General features: G+C 41.6%; 1 protein-coding gene and 1 long non-coding RNA gene across 7 annotated transcripts in view; one reads left to right on the forward strand and one right to left on the reverse strand.

Annotated features, from left to right (window-relative positions):
• Positions 1 to 1802: 1802 nt before the first annotated feature.
• Positions 1803 to 11392, forward strand: LOC138064129 (uncharacterized). The gene is made up of 4 exons (XR_011137405.1): positions 1803 to 1938; positions 2528 to 2699; positions 7889 to 7956; positions 11269 to 11392. It is a non-coding gene; the product is annotated as an uncharacterized lncRNA (long non-coding RNA).
• LOC104146900 (sorting nexin-18) overlaps positions 10592 to 19539 on the reverse strand; it is a 34130-nt gene continuing 25182 nt past the window's right edge. Inside the window, exons 3-4 of one of the 6 annotated variants that reach the window (XR_011137404.1) lie at positions 14933 to 15084; positions 10592 to 13291 (exon numbers count right to left, since the gene is read on the reverse strand). The gene's annotated coding sequence lies outside the window, so the exon portion shown is untranslated. Of the gene's footprint in view, positions 15085 to 19539 lie in introns of all 6 variants that reach the window. The other 5 variants (XR_011137402.1, XR_011137403.1, XR_011137401.1 and 2 more) reach the window with 5 other exon arrangements.

Genomic DNA, 19539 nt, shown 5'->3' on the forward strand with positions numbered 1-19539 from the left:
TCCTGTAGAAATCTCCATTCTCTACACACTCTCACCAGGTGCAGAGCAAACTGTGGGGTCCTTGTTAATGGACATGAAAGAAGCACTAGCATGAAGAGGGCCCAATATGATTGCCTGCACAGTGCAAGACCCAGCAGGATTGCTCTGGCTCCTGAAGTCGGTCAAATGCTCTCGCACAGTACTAAAGCCCATTTCCACTTGTTCCCCGTCCAGGACCCCGTTGGGGTCACCCACACCCTTGGGCTCCCACAGGACTGTGCAACTTCAAACCATGTCAATAAATTACATAAAACTGTTTTTTATTCAAGTGTCCCAATTAAGGAAACATTACAATTTACCACATCATTGTTAATTGTTCCTGATGGTATTCTGTTTTATTTTTGTTTTAGTTTTTTTTTAGTTCACTTGCTATTCATCTGTGCCCTCTCTTACAAATCATTTGTTGATTAAATAACTTGAGATCCTTAGAAGTTTGTTTTTGCGCAGACTGTTGGGAATACTTCTGATCATTTTATTGCTTTCAGTTTGTATCCCCTGTACACAAGACTGACTGTGTCATGGTTAATATTATTTTCTGCTCTGCAATAACCTCCTATAATCATGAACATATACTTACAACTGTTTTTAGAATTTTCTGATCAGATATCAGACTCTTAATAAGTACTTTGACATTTCTCCACATGAGGCTCTGGTCATCAATTTTTAAAATGTACTGTATAGGCAGGTATGCTCTCAAGTGTCCTAACAGTAATCACAAACACAGACGTTGCCTTAAGGCTAATCACATAGCTTTAGATTCATGTAGTCAGATCGGTGTCCGGTTTGAATTTAGTGTGTAATTTATTTGCTTGCCATTTGCCTTTTGCTGTTCACTTACTCAGCTTTAAGCTTGAAATGGCTCTCATCTATGTTTAGAGATGTAACTGTACATATCTCTCAAGTTATAAGCAATAAAATTTTCTAGATACTAAATTTCACCCTTGACGTTCCAAAATGCAAATAATATGTGTTGAAATATATTCAAATTCCTATCATTAGGAGTTATGATTAGGTTATGACTAAACTAATACTCCATAGATATTAACTCTTACCTATGGGAATATCGCCTGCATAGGTCCAAATCGATGAGAGGTTGCTGTAGCTACTGCATATGAATTTATATCACTGAAGTTGAACTTAGAGGTAATTAATAAAATCGTATTTTATCTTTGCAGGAAAATTTAAGAAATGTCCTTAGCTTTTATTTCTTTGGGACACAGAGCACAGGAAACAAGTCTGTCCTATGTATCAAAGGCTTTTGCGGCTTGTTGAAGTTTGATTGTTTTGGAGTCAGAAAACGGTGGCCTATCTTTTACCGACGGTCTACTATTTCCCTGATAGATTCTTAAAACTAAGAAACTGTCCTGGGTAAAGCCGCTCCTTATTCGTCTCATTTATTAGTCCTGCGCCGAAGACACAGGCAGTTGCCTTAGCTCTTGCTTGGGCAGGAAGGAGGTGCAGCCGCTTTCTGCTTCTCTCCAGCCCGCTGGGACCAGCTCCGGAGATGGCTGGGAAACGTTGCTACATCTGGCAGGCGGCTGGGGCCAGCACCCAGGCCGGAGTCGCCTGGCAGGGCCCCCGCCGAGCGGCGGTGCCCGGGCGCCCTGGCCTGCCCGGCCAGCACCCTGCCTCCAGCCCCACCGCTCCCGCCGCAACCCACGGCGGGGACGAGCCCCTTTCCGGCACCGCTGGGATTGGCGGTTCCAGTAAACCGGGCGAACTGCGTTTTGTTTTGCAGACCTCTCTGACTTCCCCTTGCCTGACTGGAAACGAGGTTTGCACTGGTGGGCCATAGGCTCAGAAGGACCTACTTGGAAAAGCGCATCCTCGTGGAAAGTCGGATTTCGCGTCCTTCCTGCCTGCGGCCCAGCTAGGAGAAAGTGCATTTCGCCGTGTCGAGTAGGTGCTGTGGCGTGTGGGGGCAGCCCTCGGCGCCCTTCCGCTGCTCCGCGGGCCCAGCGCTGCGCCCTGCTCCGCGCCGCGGCACACCCGAGCTGGTAGCAAAGCCACGGCTGGCTCCTTCCCTCAGTGGCAATACTGCAGCGGCAGGCGGGCGGGCGGCTTGCGCTCCCTCAGATGCCTGGCTGCTGTCGCACGGGCAAGCCAGCCGAGAGAGAAGAGCTAAGACAGGGTCACCACGCGCTTAGCACAAAGATTTTTGCAATTAGCATAGCATTTTCATTTCCACCGGCGAACAAGGAAGTGGCCAACAAAAATTTCTTCGCATGCCAGCTCAAAACTGTGTTTAATGCAGGTTTTAAATTTGGTTGGAGCTGTTTTGATCTTGTAAATATGAAGAAAATACCTAGTTTTCCACTAGTAACCTTAACACTGGCAATATGTTTTTACAGAGTAAATATCAGGTTTTAAAAATCCTATAATTAATGTGTTTGTAAGTAGAAATATAAGTATTAGGTGACTCTTGCAATTTTTATCTTCGAAATTTAACAGCAAGTTGCCTAAAATGATGCATCTTTGTGTTATACAGGCATTATTGCTCTCTGGAAAGTGAAAGTGGGTTTTGCTAATGATGAAGAGAAAAAAATTGCCAAATATAAGACATACAAAAGCAACATGCCTTTGCAGAAAATTATTCCATCCAGTATCTTGTTTGATGTAAAGCACAACGGAGCATTACGACATTTCTGAGCATTTTTGAGGTGAGCCTCAAGCACGTTATTAAAGATTCAAAGTAGGATTTCAAATGTGTAAAATTCAAGAAGCTTTTAGATTTGGGTTTTGGTTAGTAAACTTCTATCTGTAAAATTCAAGTTCAGATTCTCAGCTCCTCCAAGGTGTCTGAACATACAGCTTTTTTTGGTTTTAGAAATATTGCCAGCTGCCTCAACAGGAGAAGGTTTCTATCTTATTTTTTCATCCCTTCTTATTTCAGTGAGGAAAAATTTAAGTTTTTTTAAAGAAAAAAGTCTTTGTGGGAAGTAAATAATTTTTGGGAGGAATAAAAGAGGATTTCTTAACAGGAACTCTGCAGCAATGAACTTACTCATCAGACTGTTAATATCTAGCCACGTACTATGGCTCTGTCCTTGAATGTGGTTTTGAACTGTGCCTGTCTCTGAATCTTTTTTTATCCTGTTTGTTTTCTGGCTTTCCTCCTCCACCCCTGCTACCCCTCTCCGAAAGCTGCATAGACTCTGAACTCAGGATATAAAGCCAAATTCACGTTCCATATACAGTACAACTCTTTAGGCTTCCCTCTTAATTCAGGGCTACAAGTTAGAGCACTGCCAGTACGCAACAAGTAAAGTATAAGATCATCTGAAATGACTGTAGATTTTTCAAAGAGCAATTTAGGAATTAGCAGTGCCTCTGAATATAATTTTCTGCATATACTCTTGTCTGCTATTGCAACATGAACACTAGAAATATTTGGGAAGGAGTTTCTTGATTATACTGTTTGTTTCATAGCTGAAAATGAAGAATCTGCTGAGTAATCTCTTTAAACATGTGCCTGTCTTCATATAGGGGGTTCGGTTTGGACAGCAGCCAATCCATTAATGCAGGAAACTGGCCAGCTTCTGCATAATGTTTGCTAGTCCCTGCAAGATTCATGCTCCACTAAAGTGTTCCCAGTACATTAATTGCAACACTAGAGAAAACCTCACATTTTTCTTTTTTATTTAGTCATGAAAAAGACACATTTTAGTTGTCAGCACAGCTTACACTAAAAGCATCATATGACTGAGGCTAAGCCCTGGTCTGTTATATCTGGTCATCTCAGTGCATTTGTACCTACAACAACCACAGATGTTTCCAAGAAACAGCTATTTTGAGTTGAAAAAATATTGCAAATGGTCATTCCTGAAGAAAGTATTGATAATCAAAGATTTCATTTAGTAAATTAGTAGTTAAAAGGATCCGGCAGCTTTCAGGCGCCCAGCGAGCAGGCGGGGCGTGTAGCGCAGCTCTGCTGGGCAGCGCCGGGCCCTGCAGCGTGACCGGCTCAGCCGCCGGCACATCCTCACTCTTTTGCTCTGAATACCAGCGTACACTTTGTGTAATCAGATGCCTATTAATAATTTTAACCCTAATGTGAGGAACGAGGCCTGTGCTGTATAAAACAGGTGGGACCATTCATTGCAAATTACCGTTTGTGTTCTTCCGGCAGTTGTAGCGCTACGCTTGGTCCACACTGCGCCGGTGAGCTGACCTGCTGGAGCTGGGCTCGGCTCATGGGAGCCTGACGCCAAGCTCGACCCCGTCACCAGGAGCAGACTTGCTTTATCTGACGGCGACTCACAGGCAGAGCAAAATCAGACTCACTACTGCATTTTAAAAGGAGCATCTCAAATTTTTTGGATTGCATCCAACCCCCAAAAATCCACCTCAGCTGTGGTTTTGGCCCAGGAAAGCTGCTATTTTTAAAGAAACATTCTGCTTATACACATACGCAATATATCCCTATTGAAGCCTTCTGTCCTCAGTATCCACTTACACATCTGGCTAGCACACACTTCTATGAATTAAAAGTAAGGCTAATGTAGTGCAGTGAAATGGAATGGTAAAGCATAATCTGCTTTTATCATACCATTCTTCATACCCCCCATGTCTCATTTTGTCTTAATAGACTGGCATATCAACATCTCAGTCCAGCATCCTCTTCCACATAAGATTTGCTGGGTGTTAGTTTAATTCAGGACGAGTACTGTTCTGTTTTAGCTGATATTCAAATACTTGCCTGTTTTTCACCTAGTAGTAACAAAGAATTTTCTCACTGATGGACATCTTTAGCAATTGTTTTTGAAAGATTCAGTAGGTTTGCAACTGCCTTTAAAATACGGGGGAGGGAGAGGTGTCATCTTTTATTAGAGTAAGTGGTGCAGCTGGAGAAAAACACAGGCACTTTTAGGTATGTCCTCCCCCTCACCCCCCGTTAGATCCTGAAGAGGTACCTGAAAAAGATTTTGCACATCCCAAATATTTGAATTGTTGTTCAGCCGGTTTTCTTCAACTATCAGTTGCTACATTTAAGAGTACTGCTTCTCTTATAGTCTTAGACCGTCCTGACAATAACTGTACTAGTACTTTAAAATTGAATATGTTTAGGGTGTGGGATGGAGTCTGTCAAATCTAATAGAAATATATGGAAGCCATTCACATCAGTTGCCCTCAATCAGATTGCCAAGGAGGACAAAAGATCGAATTTTCCTCTAGGTTATGTTTCAGATGAAATATATTTTTTAACTGATGGCAACTTTATCCACCGGTCTAGATTAGGATATCACTAACCGGGTCAAAATGAAGGCAAACTTCGGAGTGCTGTTTGGAAAAGGAATAAAACATGCATTCTTATCAGCCCTAATAGAACTGATTTGTTGCATTAGGAATAATGGTGGGAGAAGTCTTTATTTTTTAACCTTCTCATTTAAATCCAAAGTAAAGATAACATTGCATTTAATGTTACTTTTCTTAATAAATACTGCTTATTCAGTGGGATGGACCTGAAGTTTCCATTGCTCCAGCGAAAAACAGTGCAGAGAGTGCGTCTTTCTAAAGCTAATATAGATACAAATTACATATTTCAAGGTAGATGGCATGTATTCCAGTTCTTTACATCAGACACTCATGCAAGTGGATTGTTTTGAGAAATGTATGAAAACCCACCACACTCAATGCAGATTCTGAAACTGCTATAGTTAATTCTGGTTCTTCTTCAAAGCACTGTGTATATAGGATTTACGGCATGTGTATAGGGCGGTGTGATTACTTCTGAATCTAGGAAACTGCAAATCAGTAAAAAATTTAAACTACGTGCATATTTAGTATACGAAAAAGGAAACTTCGTTTGTGCAAAAGGGTATGAAGTAGGACATTTCATTGAGCAGAGCAGTTACTCCATAGTCAAAATGGTGTGCATAACATCTGCTGGTGGCACCTCTTAAGCACAAGAATTTATTTTGCATATGCAGCTATTTTCAAAGTATACAGAATAGCTGTGAATGTATGGATGTGTATGTATATTCACAACTTGCAATTGTGGGCCTGATATTTCAGAAAATCTCACTTTTGGTTAGATTCAGAGAACCAGAGCTGGCTTGTATTGTTGTATGGAAGAGCAGAGGTGAGGTTAACTTCTGTAGTGAGAAAAGGGATGTTGGATGTTTTAGAAAGTGTAGAGCAGCATAAGGTTGGGAGCAGTCATTGGCAAAAGGCACCTGTAAGGAGAGATGCAACAGCACTTTACTGGTGGAAGCTGGTGACTTCTGAGGTTGGCTGGCCAGCACCGCCCTGCAAAGTTGTGCTTTCAGCTGATTTACATGGCAGGAGCTGGTCAGATATGGCTCTAAGTCAGGGAGTCACAAGTCCTGCTCACGAGCCTGACAGCCAGTTTTCATGCCTTTTTTTCTGCTTGTAGAACGCATATTCCAACTTGGAATCAGGAAACACCGGCAGCAATTATGATAACAGAGAATCCTAAAATATTCTTTCCACTTCTCTGCCGAGTTCCCCTTCAATTTTACTGTGCAGTCCCAAAACTTTACTTCACATCTCTTCACAGGCTCTCTTTATATCTGCTTCTTTACTTCATCAACAGAGATAACTGCCCTTTTCCTATCACCTGATTTTCTTTCAAATCACCTTCTCTATGGCTGGTCTGCATCATCTTAGTTCAAATAAGTTTTGTTCTTCAGAAAGTTCTCTTCCTCCTCTTCTTATTCTATACAAGACAATGTCTAGAAGAGGCAATAGAAAGTTAAGATTTATTTCATTGTAAGCTTATTCTGCACTCTCGACACGTGTGCATGCTCCTATTGACGTACCTATGGCATGCTCATCTGGTCTGCTTGAGCAAAGCCCTCACTTTGCATAACAGCAGGATTCTTCTGTTGTGGCAAGTTGCTCAGCCTGTGGTACACTCACAGGCATAGCAGCTCTCAGCAGAGAGCAGAAGTAATATTATTAGCCTGGAAAACTGCCTTCAAAAATATAAATATACAATTATTTCCTGGTAAAACTGCCATTGGAGAGTATCTGTAAAGAAAACCCTCTCTCCCCACATCCATCTCCATTTGCCAAAGCTGTAATGATTTTCCCGCTCTTCCCTGACATTTCAGGTCTCTGGGCCTGTGATATTTACGGCTGCACCGTAGTATTTCTTACAGTTGATCCAGTTCAACATATCAATATATCTTTTCCCAAGTGGAAGTGCAAGTCTTTTACATAGGGCCAAAATTTCCTTTTGATGATCCCTGCTGTGACTTCAGTGTCTTGTCTTTACTGGTAATGAAGCAGTATTTTTACCTTAAAATACTGATGTGGATAGTGGATGTTGAGGCTGAACCACAGAAGAGACAAAAATACTTTGTCCTCTGAGGTCCTGGCCCAGGCTAAATAGGCTGTTAAATCAGTATCCTCCCATTGCTGTAGCCAACGGGTGTCATGGTTATTATCAGGTCTGCCTACGTCAGACTCCCAGGCCCAAACGACTAAAATCAAATGCCTTTTTTCCTCTGTGACTTTTATCTTGGTACGAGCCGGGGTCGACAGCCGACAGTGTGGACAACGGAGCGAGCTCTGAGGCACCAACTCGGAGCAGGGCTGGGACTCGGCCGAGAGGCAGAGACTCCCCCGCTGCCTCCAAACTCAGCAATGGCCACCGCCTGCCACTGGGGCTCGTGACTCAAAACATCTTATTTTTTTAAGAGATAGTGTCTGCAAATGAATTTAGGGAAGAAAAATATGACCTGGCGATTTGCTTTTAAAGGTTGCTAGCTCTGGTGTAGCTGTGCACCCTACGCCTGGGCAGGGGGCAATGAGCGCAAAGGGCTTGTCTGCCTTGGGTCAGGAACTCCTGAAACATTAATAAACATTTCCTTTCCTTCTATAGGTGAAATAACAAACCAACTGTTATGCTCAAAATTGTGTTTATGGGCAAAGAGGAAGCAAATCATATGTGTAAGTAAAGCCAAGAATTTATTGTTATTATAGTGTAAATCTTAACTTTCTAATTCAAGAATCATTATTAGTCTAGATCTAATTAGTACACAGAAACATAGAATATTAATGCATTAGAGTACTTCTATACAGAAAAAGGTTCGATAATAATAATAATAGAATTAAAATTGCGACACACACACTTAGTTTTCATGCCTTTTCATGAAGTTATGCTCACCCTCCCATTGCTCCTCTGGGTCTCCAGGCCAGAACCTTCAGCCTCCTGGAGAGAATAACGCCGTACATCATTAGCCTCCAGAGCCCCTCGCTGGGAGGAGTATGATGTTGATGTCGCTCTTTTCTTCTTCCTCATTAAGATGCACTTGGGGTCATTTTCATATGTTGCTCATGCACTTTTACACCTTTCTCTTTCCTCATTGGCCTGCAGCTCCATGTTACATCCAAATTTACTATATACTGTGCCTTTTACTTATGTTAGATGCTACTTCTCTGTTCTCTTTGTTACCCCTGAAACCAGTTTTGCCCAGCTCCAGGTCTGCATTTCTTTAACTGACTATGAGTGAGTTACCTTTACCCATGGGGTCTCCAGTGCCAGCCTGCGCCCCATCTCTGATCATCCCATACCTGTACTCCTCTACACCACATCCTGTGTCACCACTTCTCAAAGCCTTTGCTACCATAAGCAGGCCCATATTTTGCTATATTACACTGTTGTATTAAGAGTCATAAATACCTCATCCTACATACAATAGCTGTTTGTTACTGCTATCTGTATAAAACTATGGTTGTACCACACAAAGATTAAAAAAAAAGTAGAATAAATTGACCATAGGCACCTAGTCAATTAGAGAAATTGTTGTCACAGCTAAACCAAGAAAAACAAAGTTGCAGGCAGGTCAAAAAAAAGTTCAGACAGACCAGGCCTGACAGACCCCAGTTCTGAGGCCTTGCAAATTCAGTAAAAAGCTTATGGCCTGCAACTGTCAATGACAAAACTGTATTTCAGGGCTACACGGTTATACAACAAAATATTATTGTCTCTGGACATAACTATGTTTTCATAAAAATTATGTAATTGCAATAAATTCACTTGAGACTTAAAATGTCACTAAATGTCATCTTCCAGCTGTGACATGTGCTGGAACTAGGAAGTGGAAATTCCGGTTAGAGGTGGCCAGGACTTAGATCTTGAAATACAGAAGGAGAGTCTGTCCTCTGAAACTCCTGGGTCAGGAACTGCCCTGCGCAAAGGGACATCCCCAGGCTGGGAAGGGCTGACTCCCAAGGTGGAAAGGACAGACATCCTTGAACCGAGGGAGATGCAGTGAGAGGGAAATGGACATGTGGGACTTAGGGTGTCTAATCAACCTACTTTACTTATTTTTTATTCTTTTCTTGTGTTTGCTGTCCTTTACTCAGATTTTCTAATCCAAAAAGATGGCCTTCTGTAACTGGTTTCCTTTTTTCTTTTTAAGCTGCTGGGTTGTACTAAAATCCATGCAGTGAAATTCTGTGCTGTCTCTAAGAGGGTAAGCGCAATTCTTGTTGCTAGAAATACCGTGGGCTAAGATGACCTTAAGCTGGTGTGACACTTCTGTGAGCTGGGGTGCTCTGAGGGCTGCAGTACCCCCTGCAGAATGTCGTGTCCTGGATTGCCAGCTCTGCATGATCCACGTATTGCTCGGTCACACCTCCTGCATGTATTCTAGGCCATTGCTTTTGGAGAAGTCTTTTTGTGGTTAAATATAAATATTTTAAGGCCCTTTCATGTCATTTCATCCCTAGCAAGGACAAACAGAAAAATTTGACATTCCAGTGGTCTATCATATTAAAGAAAACCTATGACTTATTCAGAACGTATTAAGACTTTGGAGAAAAAGATTTTTACAAAATCATCTGATCAGCTTGGCTGGTCTAGCATGTTTTGGACTCCCTTGGGAACAAGATTTGAAAGCTAGAGCTGTGTTTGTTGTAATTCCTCAGAGAATACAGCTTGCAAAGCGCTCCTGGTTGGCATGGGAGCCTGTCACAGCCCCATGGAAGCACAGCGGCACCCGGGGAGCTGCAGAGCCAGCAGCCACGCGGCACGAGAGTTGTTTCTGCGCCCTGCGAGTGCTCACCATTGAGGCGCTGAGGGAAGGCCAAGCAACCTGCTCTCTATCACTGACCATTTATCTCAAACTCTCCTGTTCCAACTTTAGTTTTGGGGGATCAGATGAGGGAAAGCACTTGAGAAAGGCATTACCCTGATGCCACAGAAATGCCACAAAAAATGGCATCACTCTTTTCCATAGTAATACTCTCTACTGCTCCTTTTCAGTCCAATATGTAACTGCATTTTTGTCAAATGCAGCACCTAAGTGTTCAGTCAGTTGTCTTAATCATCTTCCAAAAAAGCAAAAGACTCCACCTGTACTTGCAATTACCTTAAATTGTTCTCTCATAACAAACATACAGTCCACATTATTTTACACAACACTGGAATTTCAAATTGGCTTGATTTGCTCTCATGTTATTCCATTGGTTTGGATATACTTTATACATATGCATTTCAGACATGCAGAACTCTGCTCTCTGTTGCTGAAAAGACCCTTGAAATTAATAACAATATGGAAAGAAAAACCCTTATAAAATATTTAAAGGCCGTTGCTTTTTAATTAGGATGCAACATGTGAAGAGAAATACATTATAACAGAACAGTATGTACCTAAACATAAGTCTGTTCAAAAATACCAAATCTGATACTGTTTTTATATTCCACCTCAAAAGGCTTTGAAAGGTTTCTGACGTGCTATAGTTGCCATATAACCACATGCTTCCAAAAAGTGATTTCAAGAGAGGAAATACAATTTATTACCCAAGAGTAACATGTAATGTGGTGATTCATCTCATCTAAAAGCAGCTGCTTTCTTTGTCATCTTTGTAAGTAGCATTCATTTTCCTGGCATGAGCACAATTTACAAATTCATCCTGATCCTCCCAAGATTCAGATAGCATCATTAGCATATATTTAGCGGTAGTAGACAGTGAGCAGCAGGTACAAATGGCTGGTTGATGAGCTAATGCTTTGGGCACTTTTCCAGCTTGTATGTTAAGAGAAAAATACACTACTTCAAAGTCTGTCAGTCACAAGGCAATTAACATAAAAGAATAATAAAATGACCTAAAATTCCACGCTACTTTAGGGATATAGGTATGTTGACATGTTGCCTAATGTATAGCATTCTATTTAAAACAAAAAATTACCACCTGAATGAGGAGATGCTTCACCACATTTTGTTCTCATTGAGCCTTTTTTGCCTTTTTTTTCAGGGAGATTTCAGTAACAAACATGCTGTACATCTGCTGCCTACTGGCAATGTGGGTAAAAAAATATCCAAAAAACCAGAGCTGGCAGATCCTGCTGTCAACATGAATTGGATATTTTCATTTTAGCAACGGGTGCCACTTTCCTAACATATGTTGCTAAATAAACGTGCAGAAGAACTGAGCAAGCATATCCCTATCATCTATTTTCATCCAATGTTAAAACAGAGATGTTATCTGGAAGAACAACAAACCCTTTTCACAAAGCAGGCTCTAGCAAGGAGCTTGGAGACACCCACAGTAACACAGCACTGCCACGGGCAGAGTCCAATTCGAAATATGTCGATAATTAACCCTCTAGTATCTGAAGAGGAAAAATGTGCATCTAAAAGAGACCAAAAAAGTAGACTATTGTTATAGTTTGTGTTTTTACCTTAATCCAGCTTCATTTTCTAATTGTTGTGACCTGCTGGCCAGTAAACATGTCGTAAAGATTTGTTCAGTCTGGACTCTCATTTCCACTCGAATGACTGTGGGTGCCACAAGGAAAGCTCTACGTAGAACAGCTTACCAATGTTCTGCTGAATGCCTGTCATTTGTCCTTTAAAACTTCAGTGACCAAGCAAGCAAATAATATCTAACAATAATATGCATCTGATTTTTTTTTTCAGTCAGAATATTTTAAACATACACCTTAACCATCAGGCAGACTGGAAATAAATTTCATTTTTTTACCTTCTTTCCAGAGGAAATTCTCTTTCATAAACACTTGAAACTGGACACTGGTTACAAAAGTACTTATTGTGTGAGTCAGAACTATGCAAGGTCAACATATTTCATATGCAAAATACTGGGTGTTATTCTTTGTTGCTATCATGCTGTTACTTGGCAGTTTGAATAACTACTTGACAACAAGTTTGACATTAATGACTTCTTTCACTTTATAAGTTTTTTGGAGCTTGAGAAAGAGATGATTTCAAAGGTCTTAGTCTAAGAATTATCTTGAAGAACGTGAATTGAGAAGGAAGTGAATCACAGAATCACAGAATCGTTTAGGTTGGATGGGACCTCTGGAGATCATCTAGTCCAACCTTCCTGTTCAAGCAGGGTCACCTAGAGCATATTGCCCAGGATCACATCCAGACGGGTTTTGAATATCTCCAGCGAAGGAGACTCCACCACCTCTCTGGGCAACCTGTTCCAGTGCTCTGTCACCCTCACAGTGAAGAAGTTTTTTCTCAGGTTCAGATGGAACTGCCTGTGCTTCAGTTTGTGCCCATTGCCTCTTGTCCTGTTGCTGGGCACCACGGAGAAGAGGCTGGCTTCATCCTCTTGACACTCCCCCATGCTATCTTGGAACTGAAAGAGTGGGAACTAACTTGATAACATTGCATTTCATACAGCAGGAGATTTAATTTATTATAAGTGCCAAAATACCAAAAGAGAGTCTTTTTCTATATGCAGAGAAAAAGCACCCAGGGAGAACTGATCTCCAAAGAAATCCAGTGCTTCAAATACCCACTGATACTCCCAAACGTTTCTGTTGCACCGCAGAAGCGGGCTGAATCCTCCCTGTGAATGTCAGCATGGTAACGTATCAGCCCAAGGGGACCCTGTCAGGGGCATGCAATGTACTTTTCAGCCATTGCAAAATAAATATTCATGACTGAAAAGAGGCTCGGCAAGGACCTAAAAAACCAATGGTTTACTTCTTCCCTCAGCAACTCCCTGTGATGCCCAAAGTTGCAAACAAAAAAGAACTTGGACTGACTTGAGGTAGGTAATATGAAAATATGATTTAAAAACCTCTGTGCTCAGCAGCTGCTTAATCTCAAAAGCATGTGAAACCAACCTCCTTCTGACCTGAAAGCTCCCAGGTTCTGGTTAAATCCATCTGGGATCCAGGAAGTGGGAAATGCTTCCTCTGGGCAAGCCGGGAGAGCATCATGCGGCCAGTGTGCTCTGAGCACACACCTCACACGTCCTGCGATGTCATCTTTTGTGTCCTCCCTGTTGATCAGGTCCCTTCCTGAGAAGAAAGAAGTCTTGGTATCTACTTAATTTTTCAGGATTATTTCTGTCTTCAATCTAAAGGCAGTATATAACAAACAAACAAATACCAACATCTAACTGAGTGTGAGTTCAAATGCACCTTGTGTTTAGAATTTTCTACAGAGAGTCCCTAAGCCTGGCATGAGTGATCTTGGGTCTCATCCCTCAGTGTGTAGGTCTTGGGTTTCATCCCTTGGCACAAGAGTCGTGGGTCTCATCCCTCAGTGCGCGAATCTTGGATCTCATCCCTCTGCGCTGGCCGGGGAGGAAAGTCTGCACAGAAAGTGCAGGTACCTTTTTCAGGGTTTCCGTTTCTGGGACCTGCATTCAGGTATCAGACGCTTAAAAAAGGAGTGTTAGAGTTCACCTTGCAGGCACTTAAGTACTATGTTTACTCTAGGCCTTGTTTTCCCTTAGGTTGTATTTTTTCAGCAGAAATTGATGCAACCAGATTGCTATTATGTTTTATTCAAGTCTAATAGAAAATAAAGGTTTATTCAGCCACAACAGAGGCAAAATGCCTGAGCTTATTGTTAGAGCTAAGTAGGCTGATGGTGTTTACTAAGTATACATAATTTGGAATTTTTTGAAAAATTCTTTCTATTTGCTCAGGATCCCAACATCATTCCATTGCAGTGTTAACTAAATCCAAGTTTTAAATGGAAATGTGTGGTGTGGTGCTCCAGTCCTCTTTTAAAATCGGGGACTATTGGTGCATTTGTGAAAACTAATCCTTGCAGTTTGTTTCAGATGGGCTCTAGTGTATCCACCATAACTCTAAGAAAGTCAGGCAGAGAAACACCAAGTTAATCTGTGCTGATGAGTGTTACATGCACATTAAGCAGTGAGCTGCTTGACCTATGAAGATCTGAGCAACTTCGGGGGTGGTGCAAAGTGCACCTGTAACAGCCTGAAGGGCTTAAACCTGAAAAGGTAGGTGGTTTTGGAATTAGGAGCTTCCAGGACTGAGTGTGGCTGAGCAGGGTATTTTAAGCACATGGTTTAAGAATTAGGTGCCTCTTTAAGTGTAGTCTCAAACATTTGAGTTCTACAGCTCCCCATAGCAACCTGCGTATTGGCTTGCAGTGCATCACTATGCTGTAATTTGTTGTTGTGGGTTCCTTGGTGTTCATTTCATCCAGACATTAGGACTCTGAGACAAGCCAAAAAAAAAAAAATTAACTGGGTTATCTCCCTTCTTATTGATGCCGATTAGGTTCTATTCATCCTCAGACTACTTTCAAATGACAAACCTTTGAGCAAGAATTAAAAATGAATCAATAAAGAGTTCAAATTTGTCACTGAAACAATATCTCACTGACAATTATTTACAAGAGACAAAAAAAGCATCGTACAGGTAAAATCTTGAAAAAAGGTTTCATGAATGTTTAATATAAGGTCTAAAAATGTAGTCTGCTGAATTAGAGTAAAAAAGTGAACATAGAAAAGATATTTGTGTTGAATTTATACAAAAGTGGAGTTGCTACAGACAGAACATGCCTGACATTCCAATAATAAGGAAAAAATTGAGTCACCTCTGCCCACAAATACATAGCTAAGTCTGCCTGACATAGCTAGCTCCACAGACGCCAGCTCCTAGCTGCCGCTTTAACTCCACCTGCTCCACGGTGCGTGCTTTCCTTCGCTGGGGCAGTCCTCCCATGGGCGGTGTGCTTGTTGACAACTGCTGCGAGGAGGCAGTTCAATAAGGGGTTGTGATGGCAGCAGTACAGTACGATGGGCGGGAAGGGCAGGACCCATGCCACCACGCTGAGGAGCAAGAAGGGAATGAATAGCATGTACTCAGTAACAGCTACATCCCCCCCCCCCCAAAAAAAAAAAAACACACACATCTGTGCTTTTGAGACATACATATAGATATGCGGCTACAGAACCTATTGGGTATCTGACGTGAACTAGAGCAGCGTTAGCCTAAAATCCCAGCTTAAAAAAGATGTTAAATGTGAGAAAAGGTGCTTGGATTTTGTAAAGATGCCGGAATGTATGGCAAACTATTTTGGGACTTTTCTACATAGGAATTTTCAGAATAGCTAACATGTGCTACTTAAGTATGTGAATTTAGAATATTAAGCTACATACCTCCTTATGGGAACACTGGGCATTCTTGTTCAGAATTAAAGTAAGCTTAATTTGATTTGCTTTAATTCACTAGCCAAGTGAATTATGTTAGAAGGAAATAACATTAATTGTGAATGAGAATATCTACACAAGGCTTTAATATGGTTTAGCTAATCTACTTTAGAGCTAATGTGGATGAATTTCCTTGAGTCTCCAAGTAGACAACTGTTTAAGGCTAGAGCCTGTAAGGACTGCAGATCCTGCAGTCCTATCTTTAAAGCATCTGACTTGTGACATAAACCTCTGCATCGGGTAACTTGGCTCCCTACACACTTTGCACACACCGTTTCAAGGAGGACACCTTGAACTAGCCCCTGGCACAAGGAACACTGGGCTCATGCGAAGCACTGCCCTCTGTGGAGCTGATATGCTTCCTTCATAGCTTCAGAAGAGTGTTTTTATAACCTTGGGATCTACAGCCTGGAGTCCTCTTCTGTATTTCCTCTGAAGAAGAGCGTAAAGCTCAGCCTCCTTAGATCACGATGGGAGTGCCACCTACCTTTTACACACTGCAGTGGCTAGCAGAGAAGCAGTTTCATCCACATAGTGGGGAATCTAAACTCCTTCAGCCTCAGAGGTTCAAATAGATATATCCAGGGACCAAGTGTCTGTAATCAATCAGCCAAGATACTTCTTTCCCTTGCTGCCTCTAAGTGCAGCCAAGTGCAAAGGGAGACTGGAAAATGGCAGCATGACCTTGAGGCCTATTGCACAGGACATTTACTGGTGATGGTTCTGGCTCCCAGGGCTGTTCCTGTATTTTACACCAAGTACTTATTTGATAATGGATTTTAAAGAGAAAGTGGCCACAACTGCCTTCTGCAGGAAGCCTCACCCTTTGGATGGGCACTGATGATTTCAAAGCAGTCCAGAAAGAAATCTGCAGAGTTCCCTAGCTTCCTTGTCGGGCCTTCAACACACAACACCCCAGTTTGCCATCTGCTCAGACTGCAAGGACAGAGAAAATCACTTCCTTCTTCCCATCTTGCTGCCCTAACAAGTTCTAAAAAGTCAGGCTTTTCTTGCCACCCTGGTACATGGACCAATGTTCCACCATGCGGAGCTTACCCTTTATCTGGCTACTATTGTCAGCAGTTACATTCCTCTCCTCCCCGCCCCCAGGCATGGGGACGCATGTTGCTCAACTCCTCTGGCCAAACACACTTCAGCTATGGTTCAGTGTGAGCAATAGATTCCTAAACTGTGATGTGTTTGTTCATCGGGTATGCTTCATCATTGTGTATGCTTTGGGAGTGCAGACACCTAAGCCTGGAAAATTACCTGTCTTTTAAATCTTCTACAGATTCTGTACAACAACACGTTTGCATTTTAGGCTCTCAACAACACTTGCTATTTTTCTTATAATTGTATGAAGTGAAATCTACCAACAAGAGGTAAAAATCGGCACAGAATTGACATGGCAGAATTTGAAACAGCAGCATGGTCAATTTCTTTGATGTAACAACTAGAGTAGGCGCCCTGTCGGCAACATTTCTTTGAGCAAAGCAAAATGATAGAAATTGAATATGGCAGAATTCTTCCAGGAGCACACTTTAGGAGTCTCACGCTTTTGATTTTGCAAGTGAAATTTTGCAACATGGCCAATATGTTTGCTGCTACATTAGAATGTCTGACAAAATGAAACCGGCATTTGTGGCTCTTCCTCCTCACCACCTGAAGAGGCTTTGTGGTGAGGGGGCTGGTTATGATACTCTTCTGGAAAGAGACAGAATCACAGAATCACAGAATCACAGAATCGTTTAGGTTGGAAGGGACCTCTGGAGATCATCTCGTCCAACCTCCCTGCTCAAGCAGGGTCACCTAGAGCATATTGCCCAGGATCACATCCAGACGGGTTTTGAATATCTCCAGCGAAGGAGACTCCACCACCCCTCTGGGCAACCTGTTCCAATGCTCTGTCACCCTCACAGTGAAGAAGTTTTTTCTCAGGTTCAGATGGAACTTCCTGTGGTTCAGTTTCTGCCCATTGCCTCTTGTCCTGTTGCTGGGCACCACGGAGAAGAGGCTGGCCTCATCCTCTTGACACTCCCCCTTCAGATACTTGTACACGTTGATGAGATCCCCTCTCAATCTTCTCTTCTCCAGGCTGAACAGGCCCAGCTCTTGCAGTCTTTCTTCATAGGAGAGATGCTCCAGCCCTCTAATCATCTTGGTAGCCCTCCGCTGGACTCTCTCCAGGAGTGCCATGTCTCTCTTGTACTGGGGAGCCCAGAACTGGACACAGTACTCCAGGTGAGGCCTCACCAGGGCTGAATAGAGGGGCAGGATCACCTCCCTCGACCTGCTGGCAACACTCTGCCTAATGCACCCTAGGATCCCATTGGCCTTCTTGGCCACAAGGGCACACTGCTGGCTCATGTTTAACTTGTTGTCCACCAGCACTCCCAGGTCCTTCTCGGCAGAGCTACTTTCCAACAGGTCAGTCCCCAGCCTGTACTGGTGCATGGGATTATTCCTGCCTAGGTGCAGGACCTTGCACTTGCCTTTGTTGAACTTCATGAGACAGATACAGATGAGAAGCCTTTGAGGCCATACGAGGAACTGAACCTGGCCTCCTCCAACTCTGAGCTGTGAGTTAGTGCTAAAAAAAGGGTGGGGTGGGCCTACTTTTCTCATACTATTTTTAATGAAAGAATAGACCCTTGCTTTTTCTTCCTCCCAAAAGGAAAATCTTAAAATAAATAAATAAATACCATGAATGGAACCAATACCAAGTGTGAGAAATATAGCCACTCTAACTCATTAGGAATGAAACTTTATACTAACTCATCTATTTCTTTTTATTAAGTATATTTGTGTTATTCTCCTCACACGGAGCATTATTTTGTCAATAAAAAATTAGCTGTCAGTGTCAATTATACATATCAGAAGAGAAAAAAGATTGAAATTAAAAATTCCTGATTTTATCTTCTCACAGAGAATGTTTTCATGCTCCTTGAAAAATGCCATTTAAAATGAAAAACAGTGAAAAAAATGCTCCTTCAGATTCCTTATTTTATATGATAATTTCATATTCCCTAAAATAAAAAGAGTAGATTTTTATTAAAGTTGTAGAAAAGCTCTTCTGACAGGGATCTTTAAAATTCTGCAGCTTAGATTAAATTATAAATTAGAAAAAGGAAAGGAATACTATGGACTGAATGCTGCCCGGATTGACAAAAGGATGTAATTTAGACTCACAGAGCCTAATAGTGAAATAAATTTCCTTGGATTTCAAAGAGGAACAAACTTAAGTGCTTAGTCTTAAATGTAGTTGCAAAGTATAAAGTCTATCAGAAAGTCAGTGCTGGAAATGTCTTTTAACTCTAGAAATTAGAACTTCTTTACTGTATCTAACAGTATTATGTATCGAAATTAACTGAATGCATGCCTGAGCTCTGCCACTGACTGCAAGAATCTGAAATATGCTGAAATTACATCACTTGTATAATTACACAATTTATGTTTTAATGTATAGTAGCTACTAGAGTTTATTGTATTACACTGAAAAACTACTGAAATTGCAAATCTCAAGATTTAGGGAATGTCAGAATTAAGGCAGACCATGCAACTTATTTTAGCTTCCTTGTGAATATGTTTCATGAATGGGCTCTAATCCCACAATCAGATATGATTTTTCTTTTTTTCCTTTATTCCTTTCAGTTCACTGAATAAATAGCAACTGAGTGAGCCTCTCCAGAGGCTTGTTTTGCTTCATTGCTCTACACATGGCCCCATTTTATTTCTCAAATATTCAAGCCTCATTTGGAAGACAGAGTATTAATCTCCTTATGAGGTTTTTTTTTACCTCTATAACGCAATGTTTTAAAACTCTATTTATAGAGTTTATATTCATAACATTCCAGCAAAATAAGTTGGTTTTATTATTCCCTTTTTGCATGTGATAGATTAGAAGTGTCTGCTAATATGTGGTGGTCAACCTAAAATAATGAATTCCTGACTTTTTCAGAGAACTTTGCATTTTGTAGCTGCTCAGAGCAGAACTTCCACAGCCTTCACCAAAACAGTGCATGCCCAGCACTTCTTCAAAGTGGTTCCTAGGTCTCAGCTCAAGCCTACATAAAA

The sequence above is a fragment of the Struthio camelus genome, chromosome W (genome assembly GCF_040807025.1).
Source record: "Struthio camelus isolate bStrCam1 chromosome W, bStrCam1.hap1, whole genome shotgun sequence".
NCBI lineage: Eukaryota > Metazoa > Chordata > Aves > Struthioniformes > Struthionidae > Struthio > Struthio camelus.